Below are 20266 nucleotides of genomic sequence, written 5' to 3' on the forward strand. Positions count from 1 at the left end.
TTCTGTTCACTTAGATTCACTCCATTTTAGATTCTCAAATAGAGGTTGGAAGATTGGAGATACCTCACGACTGCCTTAACTATTAAAATCCACTCTGTTCTTGGTACAAATATTGACTTTATTGAAAACACTGTCAGCCCAAGAGTTGAAAGTTCTTTATATAACATTCCCCTTTCAACAGAATAACATCCACAGGCCAATAGAACATGGGAAATAGTCTCAAGTTAACCACACTGACATAATCCATCCAGATGTTTGCCTATTCGATTTAAATATGCAGCTAGTCCACAATGCCCCAGTCTTAATCTGGTTATCTTAACTTGATTTGATCGGCAAATTGCCCACAGGAGTCTAGTGCCCTGCACACAAGATTGACACTTAAAATAATGCCTCCCTCTAGACTCATTCTCCCACTCCCTTTGCCAATGCTGATACACAGTAGCTTTGAAAACACTGACACACTCAGCCTTCCCCAATCGGACCACATATTCAATTTCCGTCTCGAGAAGATCCTTCTTTGCTAGCCTATCAGCAGCTTCATTCCCCACAATACCTGAATGAGATGGGATCCAGGAAAAAACAATACTAGACCCCATCAACTCTATCCGGTGAAGGCAACACAAAATCTCTACCACAGTATCTATCCTAGCCCCAGAGGGATGGTCAGAAATTGCCTGTAAGGCAGCCATGGAATCCGAATATATGTACGACATCTCAGGTTTATTTCGTTCAATCCAATCTAAAGCCCACCTAATGGCTAACAACTCAGTCGTGAACACAGATACATAATCAGATACACGCATACTTTCACAACACTACGGCAAACACCAGAGGCTAAAACACACAAGACCGCGCATTCGCCGCCTTATTGGTATACCTTTTTTTTTTTTTTTAACAAGTGTAGATACAAATAAAAAGGCACGTATTCACATGAATACAGATTATAGACAAGGTTACAAGACATAAAAGACCTCCCCACAGTCGCCCCCCTGAAACCATTGTATATTCACTACTGGCTCTTGACCCTGAAAAGAAACGTCTGATCTCCAACATTTGCAGTCTGAACAGCTCTATCGGTGACAGTTTAGTTTTGGGCCCCAGGGAGTCTTGGGAGAAGGATCTAGGGACCCCATTATCTGAGGATTATTAGCAATGGGTCTTGAAGTTGGTGCACTCCTCCTCAATCTGCGTGAGGCATGGCTTCTTACAATGTAAAGTTGTACATAGAGTCCATTACACTAACCTGAAACTGTCTCGGATCTACCCCAATGTAACCGACTCTTGTAATAGGTGCAAGCAATCTCCAGCTGACCACTCCCACATGATTTTTTCTGTCCCAGGCTTGACACATTTTGGTCTGATATTTTTACGTCTCAGCGCAGCATATAAAACAGTCATTACGCCTGATCCTCTCTTAGCCCTGTTTGGTACCCCCCAGCATACAACCTCCAAAACCGTGCAGACCGTCCTTGCCTTCTCCATCCTGCTGGCCAGGCGTCTCATTTTGCTCCCTCACCCTCCATCCCACCAGAGGTGGATTAAAGAGCTCTTAATGTCAGTTAGACTGGAGAAGCTAAGATGTTCCCTTAATGGCTCACTAAAGTAATTTGAAATTATTTGGAGACCTCTTGTAAATCATTATCCATCTGATGCTAATGACTGATAAAAAAAATAATGGAATTGTACCTTATTTGGCCCTTAAATGGGGCGTTACGTACTGAGGAAAAATGGAAAGCTGTTCTGTATTTGCACAAGTGTGTGTGTGTGTGTGTGTGTGCGTAGCAGTGATTGTGTTCTCTCTCTCTCTGTGTGTGTGTGTGAAAAAATGTCCAACTCTAGAGAGTTTTCAGTGACTCATGGTGATCTGTCTGACATCAAACAGCCTCAGGAGAAAAACACTGTAGATATGAACAATCTGAGAAGTTCTTCATACATCCATCATCTCCTGAGGCTGATACAGTAGACACATCATGATTGGATTGTAAGCTTGATTAATTTGAAAGACTACTGTGATTTGATTTAATGTTTAGGATGTGGAGGTTTTAAAGTCGAATGAAATATTTATTTATTATCACAGTAGCATTAGGTAATATAAACAGGCATGTTATGTATGACTTTTTAAAAAAATAGGTTAACATTAAATAAATACATTAATTTTTGATTTTACATTATATATATTCCCTTGGTTAAAAATGTTTGTAGAGATTTCTGTATATTCTAGTGGTTCCCAAACTGGGGTATGTGTACCCCGAGGACAGGGGTCTGTAACCTGTGGCTCTTTGACTCTTTTGCAATGGCTTTCTATAGCTATAAGAAAATAATGAATTGTTATTTCTTACAGAGGGTATTAATGATAAATGACATTGACACCAAATAAAATCATGATAAAACAATTTGTCAACCTAAAAATTAATTGTATTGTGTAATAACTGTCATCAACCATAAACTTTCCTTACACCTGTGGCTAACTTTAAGTTTTATATCCCTGGTAAGATAACAACCAACAATAAGACTATTCTGGAAGAAAATAAAGATTTTATTTGTGTTGGGAAATATTTAATTAACTGCCAACATACCAGATTAATAAGCATACTTGATATGTTGCATCTATCAATTAGTATTATATATATATACATTTATGTGTGTGTGTGTGTGTGTGTGTGTGTGTGTGTTGACCGACATGATCATGTGTTATCAAATTCAGGTTATTTTTTGTAGCACTACAAATACATCAACATTTTTTAAAAATTATTATTAATAACATTGTTCGATATAATTGTAACTAGAATTTTATGCACTATATTGACTTCATTGAGGGCAAGGCAAATGTATTTGTATAGCGCATTTCATACACAATGCAACTCAATGTGCTTTACATGATAAAACATTCATCTGTTTAAAATCAATAAGAACATTTAAAATCATCAGTAAAATCATTTAAAATCATCAACAAACACATTACATCAACAACATGACCAAAAATCTTTCTCTCAATCATATGCAGTAGAGAAAAAAAGTGCCTTTAACTTTGATTTAAAAATGTTCACATGTGATGCTTGTCACCATGTTTACTGTGAGCTCTGGGCTCCACTATCTGACCTGTGTTCATAGACCTGGGAGACCTGCTGGGTTCATACCTGACTAAAATCTCACTGATGTATTCTGGACCAAACTCATTCACAGATTTATACACCAGCAGCAGAACTTTAAAGTCTATTCTGAGGCTGACTGGTAGCCAGTGTAAAGACTTTAAAACTGGAGTAATGTGTTCTGATCTCTTTGTTCTGGTTACGACCCGAGCTGCAGCGTTCTGAACCAGCTGTAGATGTTTGATGCTCTTTTGGGGGATTCCTGTCAGAAGACCATTACATAGTCCAGTCTGATGGAGATAAAAGCATGGAACTTTCTCCTGATCTTTCTGAGTCATTAAACCTTTCACTCTGGAGATGTTCTTAAGGTGGTAGAAGCTGTTTTTGTGATAGATTTGATCTGACTGCTCAATGTAAGATCTGAGTCAATCAGAACACCAAGGTTTTTGACTTGGTCTTTAGTAGGGATGTAACGATTAATCGTAAGGCAGTTAAAAATCGATTCATAGGTATCACGGTATCCGGAAGTGTTGGCGGCGGGCGGAGTCTGCTAATACATTCTTTCTGGCTGCCTTCTACTCTTAAATATGTTAATAAATGATTCATTACCCCTTTAGCATTGAAAGAATATCTGTATTATTACTTGAATATCTGTAAAAGTCACGTTTTTTTATTAGCTCTGTCTGCTAGCATTGCTTCTCTTCTTCACTGCAAGATATCTGCATGCCAACCAACCACTGTGTTACCAGCGCCCTCTGCTGGTCCAAACAAATATGACGTAAATCAGTGCAATCGGTTTTTTTTTTTTTAAAGTCCAATTGTTAAGGCAAAAAATACATTTTCAGTTGCACTTTTAAAAGAAAAATAACTATTATGCAGTTTTGCATTGTTTATTATAGAACCAGATTTTAAATTAATAGGCTTCATTTTCATTTGTATTATTCCTTTATTTATTTCATTCAAGATTTATTTTTAGTTAAATTGCATTGTTTTGAATAGTTTATCAAGGAATTCTTTTGACAATGAAAAATATAAGGAAAATAATACAGTATTTTCTAGTTTTTTTTCCAAAAAACAAATTTGTCTACAGTCCCATTTTGTAAATGAAAAAATCGTGAGAGAATCGTATCGTGAACCCAGTATCGTGAATCGAATCGTATCGGGAGTTGAGTGAATCGTTACATCCCTAGTCTTTAGCTTTTAACGCTCGAGACTCAAGATGCTCGCTGATAGCAGTCCTCTTTTCCTTGTTACCAAAGACAATCACCTCCATCTTGTCATGGTTTAGTTGAAGGAAGTTTTCACTCATCCAGCAGTTTACTTTTTCTAAGCAGTCATACAACACCTCAATGGGACCATAGTCATCTGGGTTCAGTGATAGATATAGTTGTGTGCCATCTGCATAGCTCTGATAATCAACCTTACAGTTCTGTAAAATTTGTCCTAAAGGAAGCATATAAAGGCTAAACAGAAGTTTAGATGGTTGAGATGGTATTTTTTTGGCTCCAGAAACATTTTAATCCAGGTGAGAGGAAGCAAAATGGCTCCTTTGAGAATAATGGTTATAGACCGCTGCCATAGGGGCACATGAACACCTTTGAGGAGGTTCACAAAAACATTTCAGGTTATTTTTCAACATTATAGATTTTTTTTACATGCACACAGACAATGAACAAGAAAATCAGAAATAAATCAATAAAAAGGCCTAAATTCAAGGCTAATAATGGACGAGACAAAGGAAAGAGTTTAGACGCGCCTGCAGACACAATAAATAATATATACCATGAGCTCAGAGCCAAGGTACATGGGGCAATAACATTTGGTAAACACTGTTCTATGTCAAAATGTTTCTATTTATGAGGATTGTGTTCACGGTGACGTGGGTGTCCTTTATTTTCTTTTCTGAAAGGTGACAACCTGATGCAGATCCATACAAGTCGGCTCCCTCGTCTTGGATCAATGATATATTTCCTCCTTATTTCTGTCATTAGACCAGGGGCAGACTGGGGGACGAACATGTCCCGAGATTCAATGACAGACCGACTCACTTCATACGAGGTGTGAGGAGCCAGCCAGCCAGTCGGCAACATAAGTTTCATGTCCCTTGATTAAAAAAAACTGCATTTGATGTTGCTTTGGACCATAATCATATAGTAATCTTTAACTTGAACCCTTAAGTTGCAACAGTAAAATAATTACAGCAGTATAATGATTTTACAGCATGTAGTGATTTTAAGGCAAACAGGTCATTAACATATGACTAACCCACCAACCCAACCAAGCTCCAGTATCCCTTATATTTTAATACAAGTGTACAGGAAATCTAAAATAGCCACTTGTCAATGTCAACAACTTAAAACTTAAATACAAATGTGATTAGAATCTGGTAGGCCGACATTTGTTGACATTAAAATGCTGTGAACATTCCTACTAGGGCTGGCCGATATGCACCAAAACTCATATCTCAATACATTTTCTCAAAATGGTGAATCTCAATAATTTTTATTTCATATCAAGTCTGACCAGAAAGACAATTCTTGGTAAAAAAAAAAAAAAAATTGCTGATGCAAAATGCCACACAGGCTCATTTATTAACAAACAGCTGCACAATACAACATCTCCTGTAAGGGACAGTATGTGTGAGTGAGTTCTATAGTGTGGCTTGTTATGGGTTAGGTCAAACAAGTATTTTTATACAAAATACGAGATATATCTGTATATGCGACTTTGTAGTTTTCTATATTGCCAAAATAGAAAACTCAATACATCTTGAATCTCGATATATCGCCCAGTCCTAATTCCTAAATTATAATACAGCCTAAATTAAAACATAAATGGGTATATGAAGCACATGTGTTTATCTATTATACTTACAGTTCATATACAAGTCAACACATTGCATATTTGCTGTTAATTTCATGTTGCTTGTATTTAAGTTAGACATTTACATTTGCAGAGCTGCCAAGCCTCATGCTTTGAGCGTGACAGTCACGCAATTTGACGCATTCTCACGCCACACTTGACATTTCTCACGCTTATATTTCCCCATTCCCCATTTTTTTATGATAATAAACTTTGATCTTCGTGGCATGCCGTAGCTCGAGTAATTCTGATTGACTGACCGAGATAGCTAATCCATGTCTCCTTGTGCCTAAATCTAACCAACCATGGCATGCATCACACAATAATCAACCAATCAGAAGCAATGTAAGGCGGGTCTTGACGAGCCCTCTCTCGACACAGAGCGTACCGACTCGTCGGCATGCTTTCAGAAAGAGTTTCTAGAAGTCAGACGCCGTTTGAGATGGAATTTAACTACCCAATTTTGTTCACTGTATATTGCTGTGTGTGTGTGTGTGTGTGTGTGTTACAGTGTTAGTTTACTTGTCTAAAAAACTGACCCCCCTCCCCCCCAGTGCACGAACACACAGTCAGCTGTGTTAGCGACTGTCTGTCAGAAGCTCAGTGCAGATGTCTGTCTGTCCTCAGTTCTGAGTGTTAAACACTGACAGATGTTTGAGGAAACACTGCATGTGTTTTTCTTCTCTAACTCTCTGTTGCTGTTTACACATTCTTAAAGAGACAGTGTCCTGAATGTGATTTACTTTAAAAACGACTTTCTGCAACTCAGAGCTGCCCTGAATGAAGCAACACTACATAATTTAATCACATTTCAGCCTTAATGAAGGAAAAAGTCAAAAGTGACACAAAATGTTGTTATTGTGCTGCTAGTGATTAATAAAAGGGTCTTTGTGGCTCCACTGACTTTGACCCATTATTGTTTTTCATGTAAAACTATTGAAAAAAATAAATGGTTTATGTTGCCTATTTCCATTTTGAAGAAAAATATAGAGATATGAATATTGGTCCATATCACCCAGGCCTAATGCAACCAAAGCAGTAACGTTTTATTTTGTAAAGGATATGATTGTCTGAACTGTGTGAAATGAGGCGTTCAAATACTGTTTAAATTAGGATTTTATTAATATGAGTGTTACCTCAATAACAAATAGAAATCACTAGACAGATATGCTGCCTTGTTATGTAGCAAGTGTTGCTAATGCTACACTACTTAAGTTAAACAAAGTAAAAAGACTGTGTGACTATAAGAACATGTCAGCCCTTTTGTTTGATGTTAGTTGTACTTGGAACCAGTTTGATAAATTGCTTACATACAATTTAAAAAAAATATTTGAAAATTACCTTGTCTTAAATGATCTTTTATTCTTTTTTTCATTAGGGGCGATGATTTTAAGTAAGTGTTTGTGTGTGTGTTTGTGCTAGACATTAACTTACATTATTTAAAACTCTTATTCAGCTACTACCAGTGTTATGAACACTGGTAGTAGCTGAATTGCACTTGTAGGTTATGTCAGCATAAATACATAGTAAATGAAACAAATGCCTTGTCTAATCTAATGTTCATTTGAACTGTTTTTATGATTATTTTTGTATGTAATAGTGTTTTTCTATGGACCTTGAATCTGCTGCTAAGACATTCATTCAATCAAAAATCACTTGATGTTTTAATGGGTTTTTTTTTTTACATGATTTGCTTTTTAATGACTTCCTTTCTGTTGCAGACAAGGAGAGCTGAGGGGTATTCCATAAAGCGGGTTATGTTCAAACTCTGACTATGTTCAGGCTCAAATGAGGGAAACTCTGAGTATCCTAGGGCTGGGCGATATATCGAATATACTCGATATATTGCAGCTTGTAGTCTGTGCGGTGTTGAAAATGACCATACCGTTAAACTCGCTGACTTTTTTTTTTTTTTTTTTTTGATTTTTTTTGAAATGTCATTTTAATGACAACATGCACAAAAGGGCACTATTTGTTTTAAAATATTGTAGTGGCATTATGTACAAAAAGTGCACTTTAATTTTGTGTTTTGAAATGCCATGTGAGTTGCATCCTGCACTAATGTCTTGTTTTGAAATGTCTCTGTGACAATTTTGCACAGAACGTGCACTTTCTGTTGACAATTTTATGTTTGAGCCACTCACTGTTTAATAAATACAGTTATGTCAACTTTGACTTAGTTGTGATATCCCCTTTTTTGCATGAAAGTTTAAAATTGGCATATATTAATGCAGTATGATCAAGAATGTTTTAATGTAGACATATAGAATCATCATACTGGTGTGATTTTGTGCATCAAAGTGTTAATTCAAGGGTAATGCAAAATATCGAGATATATATCGTGTATCGTGACATGGCCTAAAAATATCGCGGTATTTATAAAAGGCCATATCGCCCAGCCCTAGAGTATCCCATTCCAAAAAGCGAGGTATGTTCTTCTCTGAGTATGTTACCATGGCAACATTGTCCGTGAACTAAACCTGGTCGCTGGCAGGTTTTATCAAAGAAACCCTGGGTTTCTACCTGGCTCCGCCCACCTGAACACCGTTTCTTAACACTTTAATGAACCTTAACACTTTTCTCTGAAACACATGAGTAACATCACACACCACAGACGTGTTCACATAATTACTAATGTTGTGTTGCTTTACGACTTTTTTTTGTGTGCAAATGGTAGTTTTCTTTCTAACATTGTAGATGTAGATCATTAAGTGAAAGTCACTGAGAGGTTGATCTGCATTAAAACATTTACTGACATCAGTAAAGTTCTCTGGATAAAGTTCATCAGCAAAGTTCTCTGGATAAAAACCTGTGGATAATATAAAGGAGGAGATGATCATTTATATAAATCAACTTTTAAGGCTTGATTGTTGTTTTATATTGTTATACAGTTAAGTCTGTAGAGCATACATCTTTAAAGGTATGATGATGAATGCTCTACAGACTTAACTTTTTTTAACTTGTTATTATTTTCATTTAATTCTTTTTTTTGTTTTCCTCTCTTCTCTAAATTTTATTTGTATGTACTGTGTGTGTGTGTGCGTGTGTGTACACACGCACTAAATCTGACGTAATAACCAGTACGTAATTGCGTGTAATGTGTACATTATTGGAACGCAATGACGTACTGGTTATGACGTCAGACTTAGTGCGTGTAGTTCACAGTACACGGTGTCGAAACGCAGAGTGAAAGTTCTCTCTGACACTACAACTTCTCTCCAAAGCCTGAGCATTTAAAAAGAAAGATAAACAATGGTAAGACAGGATTTCATTGTCTTCATCTGCTTTATATTCATAATTGAACAAATGATTAGATTTTGCAATAAACAAATTAGCATATGACCAACTGATGTCATGATTAAGTGGTGCCAGGATCCTGATATATTGTTTTCTCTCTGCAGCGTGAGTGTATTTCTATTTATGTGGGCCAAACTGGAGTCCAGATCGGTAACTCCTGCTGGGAACTTTTCTGTCTGGAGCATGGGATTCAGCCAAACGGACAGGTGCTTTCTAACCAGGAATCTGGAGGCGGAGGCGACTCCTTCAATACCTTCTTCAGTGAAACTGGGACAGGGAAACGTGTCCCCAGAGTGCTTTATGTAGACCTGGAGCCTACTGTCATCGGTTTGTAATCATATCATTACTCATTATTATATGATTATATCAGAACTATGACTAACAAACTTATAACTATACACAGAATACTTCTTTATACTGGAATCACTGTGAACACATTATCATTTCTTTTAAATATCAAGACAAAACAATGTATTTCTGTGATACAACAAACCCATTGAAAAAATATACAACCTATTTTAAAATTTAAAATTACAATAATACACTATAATACAACATAACACTTACAGGTATAGTGCAAATGTCTCAAGAAACAATAACAACAATGGTGCAAAAATCCAAAAACAATGTAAAACAGTGCAATCAAAAGTTAAAATACAGTATATACAGTTTCAGTACAAGGACATTTCTACTTTCCTGTTTGATTTTAGGTTTTGTGTTACTGACTAATCAAATCAAAGAACACAATGTGCAAACAACATAATATAATTACTGTATATAGAATAGAACAAGAATTAGAATAAAATGAATAAAAATATGAGCAGAAGATTAACATTAACACTACCAAGAGAGCTAACTGTAGTCATCATCACGGCTGTCTATATCCCGCCTGACGCCAATGTCAACACAGCGCTCTCTCTCCTGCTAAACACATAAACGAACAACAGCGAGTCCACCCTGATGGTGTCCACATTATTGCAGGAGATTTTAATAAGGCTAATCTAAAGACTGTACTTCCAAAATTCCATCAGCATGTCAAGTGTCCTACGAGAGGGGAGAACACTCTGGACCATGTGTACTCTAACATCAAGCGTGCTTACAGAGCTATACCTCTCCCCCACCTTGGCCAGTCAGACCATCTCTCCCTGCTGCTCACTCCAGCATACACCCCCATCAGACGGAGAACCAGGCCTGTCATTAAGACTGTTACATCTTGGCCTGATAATGCACTTCTAGAATTACAGGACTGCTTTGATCACACAGACTGGGACATATTTGAACATCAGGATCTGGAAATATTCACAGTGACTGTACTAGATTACATCAAGTTCTGCATCGAGAACGTGACTGTGGACAAAATCATTCGGGTTTTCCCTAACCAGAAACCCTGGATGACCAGCCAGGTCCGCAAACTCATCAGAGTCCGCGATGCTGCTTTCAGGTCTGGTGACAGGGCCCTATACAGCATTGCCCGAGCCAACCTGAAAAGGGGAATCAAGGAAGCCAAAGCGGACTACAAGAGGAGGATTGAGTCCCATCTGTCCAGCAACAACCCACGGCAGGTGGGGCAGGGGCTACAGAACATCACAAACTACATGGGCTGTGATGTACCAACAGTGGATGGAAGTGCTTCACTGGCAGAGGAGCTCAACTACTTCTTTGCTCGTTTTGAGACCCCACAGCACTCACCAGCCTCAGCCCTGCCCCCACCAGGTTCCAGCACCTCTTCACTCACTATTGAGGAGCGTGACGTCAGAAGGGTGCTCCTGGCAGTGAACCCCAGGAAGGCTGCTGGTCCAGATGGAGTACCTGGCAAGGTGCTCAGAGCATGTGCCCACCAGCTCACGCCCATCTTCAATAGCATTTTCAATCTCTCCCTGAACCAAGCAGTCATCCCCCCCTGCCTAAAATCTGCCACAATCATTCCCGTGCCAAAGAAGTCGCCTCCTGTCAGCCACAATGATTACGTCCAGTGGCCCTAACACCTATAGTGATGAAATGCTTTGAGAGACTGGTTCTACACGGTGTCGAAACGCAGAGTGAAAGTTCTCTCTGACACTACAACTTCTCTCCAAAGCCTGAGCATTTAAAAAGAAAGATAAACAATGGTAAGACAGGATTTCATTGTCTTCATCTGCTTTATATTCATAATTGAACAAATGATTAGATTTTGCAATAAACAAATTAGCATATGACCAACTGATGTCATGATTAAGTGATGCCAGGATCCTGATATATTGTTTTCTCTCTGCAGCGTGAGATTATTTCTATTCATGTGGGCCAAGCTGGAGTCCAGATCGGTAACTCCTGCTGGGAACTTTTCTGTCTGGAGCATGGGATTCAGCCAAACGGACAGGTGCTTTCTAACCAGGAATCTGGAGGAGGAGACGACTCCTTCAACACCTTCTTCAGTGAAACTGGGACAGGGAAACGTGTCCCCAGAGCGCTTTATGTAGACCTGGAGCCTACTGTCATCGGTTTGTAATCATATCATTACTCATTATTATATGATTATATCAGAACTATGACTAACAAACGTATAACTATACACAGAATACTTCTTTATACTGGAATCACTGTGAACACATTATCATTTCTTTTAAATATCAAGACAAAACAATGCAATTCTGTGATACAACAAACCCATTGAAAAAATATACAACCTATTTTAAAATTTAAAATTACAATAATACACTATAATACAACATAACACTTACAGGTATAGTGCAAATGTCTCAAGAAACAATAACAACAATGGTGCAAAAATCCAAAAACAATGTAAAACAGTGCAATCAAAAGTTAAAATACAGTATATACAGTTTCAGTACAAGGACATTTCTACTTTCCTGTTTGATTTTAGGTTTTGTGTTACTGACTAATCAAATCAAAGAACACAATGTGCAAACAACATAATATAATTACTGTATATAGAATAGAACAAGAATTAGAATAAAATAAATAGAAATATGAGCAGAAGATTAACATTAACATTACCAAGAGAGCTAACTGTTGTCATCATCACGGCTGTCTATATCCCGCCTGACGCCATTGTCAACTAGTGTTGTGTTTAAGACCACACTATCCGAGACCAAGACTTGCCCGAGACCAGAATGCACCGAGACCAAGACAAGACCAAGACTTTCGGGAGCCGAGACCGAGTCAAGACCAAGACCATGAACATTTTTTTTTTCCAATTTAAAAAAATCTATAAATAAATAAAATTATGGCAAGGTTCAACAGTTAAATAACATTCTCTCTTTAATTTTAGTTTATTTTAAATACATTTGACAGACAAAAAAGGTGCCTGCAAAAAATTAACTAAAATATTAAAACTACTACTGCTACTGATAAATTCACAATTATTCTACATATTTGAAAACAATATTTTTATGTCAGCTGAATGTACAGCAAGTGTTTTAAAGTATTTCTGCCAAGAAATAATGATTCTTGATTCTGATTCTTTGAGCTGTGCAGGTCAACAGGTCACAGATTTCACAAGATATTTTTTTAGTTTGAAAAAGCCTTTACACAGGCCATTTTTATTAATTCACTTAGTTGATATAGTTTAATTTGGTTGCTGTAATGTAACTAGGATATTAAATTAACAAAGGTTTCCAACTGTAACTGTAAAAGTGAAACTTTCTGAAATAAAACTACAAACAAGTTGTCATCAGTCTAAAAAACAAAGAGCTACAGGTAGATGTGAAACTAAATAAAACAAACTCAAACCCTGGAACAGTCATGTGACAAATCAATCAATAGTTCTTGTTGAGAATTATTATTATTCTGGATACAGTGGAAACAGAAACTAGAAAAAATAATTATATTGTGAACCTGTTTATATTGTGGGGAACATATTATATACATAAATGTAATTGGAGTCTAAAGACACAAAAAACACCACTTTAAAAAGAAAATAGACTAATATAAGACCTCTTTACAGTTATTTGGCTCATTCTGTGCTAGTGCAACTCTGCGGCGATGACGCGCTGGTGACGACATAAACCAAGATGGCGGCGGCCCGGACTACAGCCGATATTATGTAAAAAAGCCTTAAAAGACATGGATATAATGAAAAGAGTGGATGGACAGAGGCATAAACATGCAGACTTTCACACAGACACACACGGACTTATTAAACACACACGGACCTCAGTACACACGGTAAACGGAACAGGCTTCACCGCTCGGCTGGCACTAGGACCCAGAAGTAGAGTAAGTGCGTCCCCTATCCAGCCTTCACAGGCTGTAATATCATCAGTTTATCATTTTACCAGTTGTTAGAGCTACTGTCTTTACCAGGGAGATAATATTTATTCCTGGTGATTTTTAACTGGGATTTTTACCGGTGATTAGTTCATGTCTTCCTTGCGCTCCGCGGTCCAAACTGACACCGTAGCCACACACACGTATGAGTGTGTCACACACGTCACTCAGTCACATTAAGGAAGGTTGTGGTCATTATACGGGGTGGATTAAATAATGAATAAAGTATTGTTTTATTCCGTTCTTCTCCGTGTTATTATCACATTATAAGAAAGTTTAAAAATAGCAGGAATTAGTGCTGGTCTCGAACGGTCTTGATGGAAAATCCCGAGTCCGAGACAGGACTGAGTCAAGATGCTTGAGAGTCTGAGACAAGACCAAGACCTTTAAAATTTGGTCTCGAGACCAAGACCGGTCTTGACCACCACAACACTACATGTGACCTAGAAATAGGTTGAATGGAGGGTGTCTGTATTCATATAGGTCATGGGCTGTCTTCAAAATGGCAAACTTTGCACTATACACTACAAACTCAATGATTGATTTTGGAAAATAATCTAATTTTTTTCCTCAATATTGCGATTGCGATTTAATATGCCGTTATTTGTTCAAGGGCCTCTTGTCATGTGTTTTTTAATGAACACAAGATATAAATCAATCTGTTTCATAATAAACAATTTCAGATTTATTTAAACTTTAAATATACATAAAATGTAATTTTTAAAGCACAGATTACAACAGTAAAGCAAACAAATCTGTGGCTTTACCTCTTAAACATATCGAACTAACTTCACGTTTCATGAAACATGGAAACATTTGGACTGTACTTCTTAAACACTGTCTGAAATTAACAGGACATGAAAATAATAATAATTAAAAAAAATTGCAGCCTTTGCGATTGCATTAGTCTAGTGTTAGCATTCCTCTAACATTTGCACTAACCAAGAATTAGCAATTTGTTTGAAAAAAATAGAGATGGGTTGGAAAAGTAGAAGAAAAAAAAAAGTTGAAATGGGTTAATAAAGTTGAAATGGGTTGCAAAAAGTGAAAATGGACTGAAAAAGTTAAAAAAAAGGGGTTGAAAAAGTAGAAGAAAGTTGGAAAAAGGTTGAAAGAAGTTTAAAAATCCCAGTATGAAAGGAAAACCAGTTAGAAGTCCAGTTTATACAGTATTATGTGTTAAAATCCCAGTAGGAAAGGAAAAACCAGTCAAACCAGTTAGAAGTCCAGTTTATACAGTATTAAGTAGTAAAAAGTTGAAAAAGGTTGAAAAAGTTGAAAAAAGTTGAAATTGTTGAAATGTGTTAAAATGTGTTGGAAAGGTTGAAAAAAGTTGTAATGGGTTGGAGGTAGTAGCTGAACATGTTAAAGGTTCATTTAAATCAGTTACAAAATGGCTGAAGGGGTTAAAAGTTCCAATAAGGGGAGAAAAGCACTGGGAGAACATGTAAATCACACAGAAAGGTGGATTTAAAAGATTAAGTCATAGGTGAAAGGTTAAATAATGGGCTGGAAGATACAAGTTTGATAAAAAGGCACTGGGAGAACATGTAAATCACACAGAAAGGTGGATTTAAAAGATTAAGTCATAGGTGAAAGGTTAAATAATGGGCTGGAAGATACAAGTTTGATAAAAAGGCACTGGGAGAACATGTAAATCACACAGAAAGGTGGATTTAAAAGATTAAGTCATAGGTGAAAGGTTAAATAATGGGCTGGAAGATACAAGTTTGATAAAAAGGCACTGGGAGAACATGTAAATCACACAGAAAGGTGGATTCATCATCAGGGCTGTCAGTTACCTAGTTACCATGGTAACAGCACTAATCACATGCACCTGTGGGGAGAATGTGTGTGCAGGATGACGAGGCAGAAACTGGCCTGTTACAGCCAGGGGGAACCTGTGTAAAACACATCACAACTGAAAAACTGTATAATTTACAGAAAAACTGAGCAGTTTGTGAGAATCACAAGGCTTTAGGCTACAAATGAGTTCAATTGTATGTTTTTAGGACAAATTAGGCCAGGAGGACGAGAGAAAGACCATGGATTTTAAGCAGTGACCTGACTGTTCTCCACTGCAAACAAGCCTGTAGATTTGTAGGATTATGTCCACTTCAGGCTTAATAAATCGAAAACTGCTGAACTTATGGCAAAAAATGTGGTATATTGAGTGGCTCAACACACATTTCTACTACTTTTGAGAAAATTAGGTCTTTGTGTTCAATATTTTGGAAGTTGTGACAATTTGTTTGCAGATTTTTTAGGATTAAAATAAGGGCTGCTACATTTCAGGAATGTGAAGAGTTGGTGGGTGTGCTTGAAGCTTCATAGGTCAAAAACAGTTAAAGACGGAGAAAATGTGAAGATAGAAGTTAAAAGACAACAGATTTGTGAACATTTTAGAAGTTGAATGGTTTAAATCGGTTAAAAAATGGCTGAACAGTGGAACTTTGGAAAGTTGGAGGGTTGAAAGTTGAATTTTCTCAAAAGTGGATGGGAAAGTGAAAAGTGGAAAAAGTTAAATAGTTTAAAAAATTACTAAAAAGTTGAAACATAGCAGAAGAGGGAAAAATTAGCTGAACGTTTTGACACCAAACTTGTTAAAATCGGTTGAAAACTGTTGGAGTTACTTGCGATGGCGGAAGAATAACTACTATAATAATAAAGTTTAACGAATACAATAGTGAAGATGCCTCCTGCATCCTCACTAATAATGGCAATAACAAAATAACAAAGATAATCCAGTAACTGTAATACAATAATAAAAAGAATAATAAACATAAAATAATAAGGTAATAGCAATATTAATAATACAATGAGAATACCAGTAACTATAAGATAAAAGGATACAAAAAAAAGAATAATATAAGAATAACAATACTACAATACAGTAGTAGTACAATTAGATAGAGCTATAATATTAATAGTGAAAGTAGTAATGGTTATAAAAAATTATAAATAAGAATACAAGAATAGCAATAACAATAATAAAGTAGTAGTACAATTAGATAGAGATATAATAGTAATAGTTATAATAATAATAATAGCAATAAAATATAGAGAGAATCCAGTAACTATAATACAATAAGAAATATTAGATAAGGTAATAGCAATGATAATATTATAGTAACTATAAGATAAAATATTAATTAAGAATATAAAACTAGCAATAACAATAATACAGTAGTAGTACAATTATAAAATAATTATAGCAATAACAAAATACTATAATGAGAATCCAGTAACTATAATACAATAATAATAAAACCAATATAAGAAAATGAGGTAATAGCAATAATACAATGAGAATACCAGTAACTATAAGATAAAACAATAATAAGAAAGACTAATATGTAGTCACATCATTCATCTCTCCTTCTTTGGATGCAGCGTCTAGGTTTATTACCTCGAGCACCATGTGATAAGTTTTAGCTTAGCTTAGCTTTCTTAACTGCCGACATTAGAACTATGTGTATGTTAACACGGACTTTGGAGGTTTTTCTGCTATAAATGACTTGACTTCTCCAGAGTGAGATGCTCTGCTCCGGAGTAAAAGCCTCACGTGCTTTTGTTTTGCTTATGTGGTGAAAATATGAGCATTTATAATGCTGTGTTCACGGATAAACATGGATGTTTACTTACCAGAATAGTACGTCCAGCAACAATAATCATAGTGGAGCCGTGTTGTGGACCCTTCCGCTCACAAAAACGTTACATTCCTCTGAATGTTTTCTCAGCACAGCCTCCGTCCACAGTCGTGGAGACGAAGGAGGAAGTGAGTTTGTGACCCGAGATTTAAAGGAAGTTTGGAATCACGGGAATAATATTAAATAACCATGCAATATTAACTTAAATGACTTTTAGCGGTACAAAAACGTTTTTAATATTGACCCTTTTTTTTTTTTGTTAACCCAAACAAACTGCGACACGGTGACATCATGAACATATTATTGCTGAGCAGTTTTGAAAGGCATCACATACACACCCATCACATCCAGGCTGCTGATGAATCTTCATAACTAAATACTTTCAATGTTTGAAATGACATGGTGAAATGGTGTGTCATGAAAATACACAGTCACTAAACTAGCTTCACTTTATTATCTAATATCTAATACAGTTGTCCTAAGCCGTTCACCATCTACGACCGCTTTTTTCTATCCGAAGAATCCGTGCACCCTTCATTCTTTGGTTATTTTGTTTTAAAACCAAATCAAAATGACAAATAAACAGTGTGGTTATTTTGTTTTTCTGATTTAAAACCAAAACAGAAATACAGAAAAACCAGATTCCGAGACCAATCTGCTCTATTTGAGTCCACAAACAAATCATAGCTTAGTTATGTTTTAAATGACACTAAACAAAAACTCTCCTTTTTCTTTAAATCCAAAATCAAGTTTTCACGATGAGTCTCTTGCATAATCCATGACTTTGTAAATGTAAATTATTTTGACGGGAAAAAAAAAAAAAACCTGTGAAAAAAGTAAAAATTACTTAACTAAATAATGGATGGATAAGTCTACTAAAACTACAACAAAAATGTGTTGACTAGAATATACTTTTAATCCACTTTATTTATTTGCACTTTACTGTTGTCAGAAGGAGGAAACTAAGACTAAGTTGTAGTTTAAAGTAGTGAACATTTATATGTATATATTGTACTTGTTGATGGTCTCCTAAATGTACATATTGAATGAGCACTGCTGTGTTCTGACCTGTAGATGGCAGCAGAGATTCAGGGTTAGCTTCACTTCTCCAACCTGCTTATCCTCAGTCACGATGCTCATTGTTGATAACTCTAATCATTGCTCCTCACATCAGTCACAGGTAATTAATGCATCGTATCCATGGTGATACAGCTGTTTTGATGTTGAGGCCTGCAGATAGGAGCATATGGACGTCATAGGAACACTTTGCATTGAACAAATTTAGCTTTAATTTAAATGCAAAATGATCCTAGTTCAGTTTTCTTATTTCTGGTGTGTAAATGTAGCCTCTGTTTTCCATACTTTATTCTCTCTCTCTGTTTTTCATCCACATGTGCCAAATGGTCAGCAATCCATGTCAACTATAGATGGCCAATATAATTAGCCCACCGATATTATCGGCTGATATTAGCAACAAAATATAATCACGTTTGACATTAGTATCTTTTTTTTTTCTCACCGATATTGAAAAACCGATATGTGCTGTGGTTTCAGACAATAAAATAAAAACCAACATTTTCCAAAAATAGTGAATACATTTTGGGTTTTTTTATAGATATTTTTTTATTTGTGAAATAGATCCAGTAGTGCATCGTAATAAAAATAGCCTTAACCTGTTACCGTATTTCTATTGAAATTCATATCATGTGACCAGTGTTGTGTTCAAGACCACACTATCCAAGACCAAGACTTGCCCGAGACCAGAATGCACCGAGACCAAGACAAGACCAAGACTTTCGGGAGCCGAGACCGAGACCAAGACCAAGACCATAAACATTTTTTTTCTGCAATTTAAAAAAATCTATAAATAAATAAAATGATGGCAAGGTTCAACAGTTAAATAACATTCTCTCTTTAATTTTAGTTTATTTTAAATACATTTGACGGACAAAAAAGGTGCCTGCAAAAAATTAACTAAAATATTAAAACTACTACTGCTACTGATAAATTCACAATTATTCTACATATTTGAAAACAATATTTTTATGTCAGCTGAATGTACAGCAAGTGTTTTAAAGTATTTCTGCCAAGAAATAATGATTCTTGATTCTGATTCTTTGAGTTGTGCAGGTCAACAGGTCACAGATTTCACAAGATATTTTTTTAGTTTGAAAAAGCCTTTACACAGGCCATTTTTATTAATTCACTTAGTTGATATAGTTTAATTTGGTTGCTGTAATGTAACTAGGATATTCAATTAACAAAGGTTTCCAACTGTAACTGTAAAAGTGAAACTTTCTGAAATAAAACTACAAACAAGTTGTCATCAGTCTAAAAAACAAAGAGCTACAGGTAGATGTGAAACTAAATAAAACAAACTCAAACCCTGGAACAGTCATGTGACAAATCAATCAATAGTTCTTGTTGAGAATTATTATTATTCTGGATACAGTGGAAACAGAAACTAGAAAAAATAATTATATTGTGAACCTGTTTATATTGTGGGGAACATATTATATACATAAATGTAATTGGAGTCTAAAGACACAAAAAAACACCACTTTAAAAAGAAAATAGACTAATATAAGACCTCTTTACAGTTATTTGGCTCATTCTGTGCTAGTGCAACTCTGCGACGATGACGCGCTGGTGACGACATAAACCAAGATGGCGGCGGCCCAGACTACAGCCGACATTATGTAATAAAGCCTTAAAAGACATGGATATAATGAAAAGAGTGGATGGACAGAGGCATAAACATGCAGACTTTCACACGGACACACATGGACTTATTAAACACACACGGACCTCAGTAAACACGGTAAACGAAACAGGCTTCACCGTCGGCTGGCACTAGGACCCAGAAGCAGAGTAAGTGCGTCCCCTATCCAGCCTTCACAGGCTGTAATATCATCAGTTTATCATTTTACCAGTTATTAAAGCTACTGTCTTTACCAGGGAGATAATATTTATTCATGGTGATTGTTTTCTGGAGTTTTACTGGGATTTTTACCGGTGATTAGTTCATATCTCCCTTGCGCTCCGCGGTCCAAACTGACACCGTAGCCACACACACGTATGAGTGTGTCACACACGTCACTC

General features: G+C 36.3%; 1 pseudogene; it reads right to left on the reverse strand.

The window, feature by feature from the left end:
• Nucleotides 1-17295, reverse strand: part of LOC114462235 (DNA repair and recombination protein RAD54-like) — a 46951-nt pseudogene extending 29656 nt beyond the window's left edge.
• Between the last annotated feature and the right edge of the window lie 2971 nt (nucleotides 17296-20266).

The sequence above is a fragment of the Gouania willdenowi genome, chromosome 4, assembly GCF_900634775.1.
Source record: "Gouania willdenowi chromosome 4, fGouWil2.1, whole genome shotgun sequence".
Classification (NCBI taxonomy): domain Eukaryota; kingdom Metazoa; phylum Chordata; class Actinopteri; order Blenniiformes; family Gobiesocidae; genus Gouania; species Gouania willdenowi.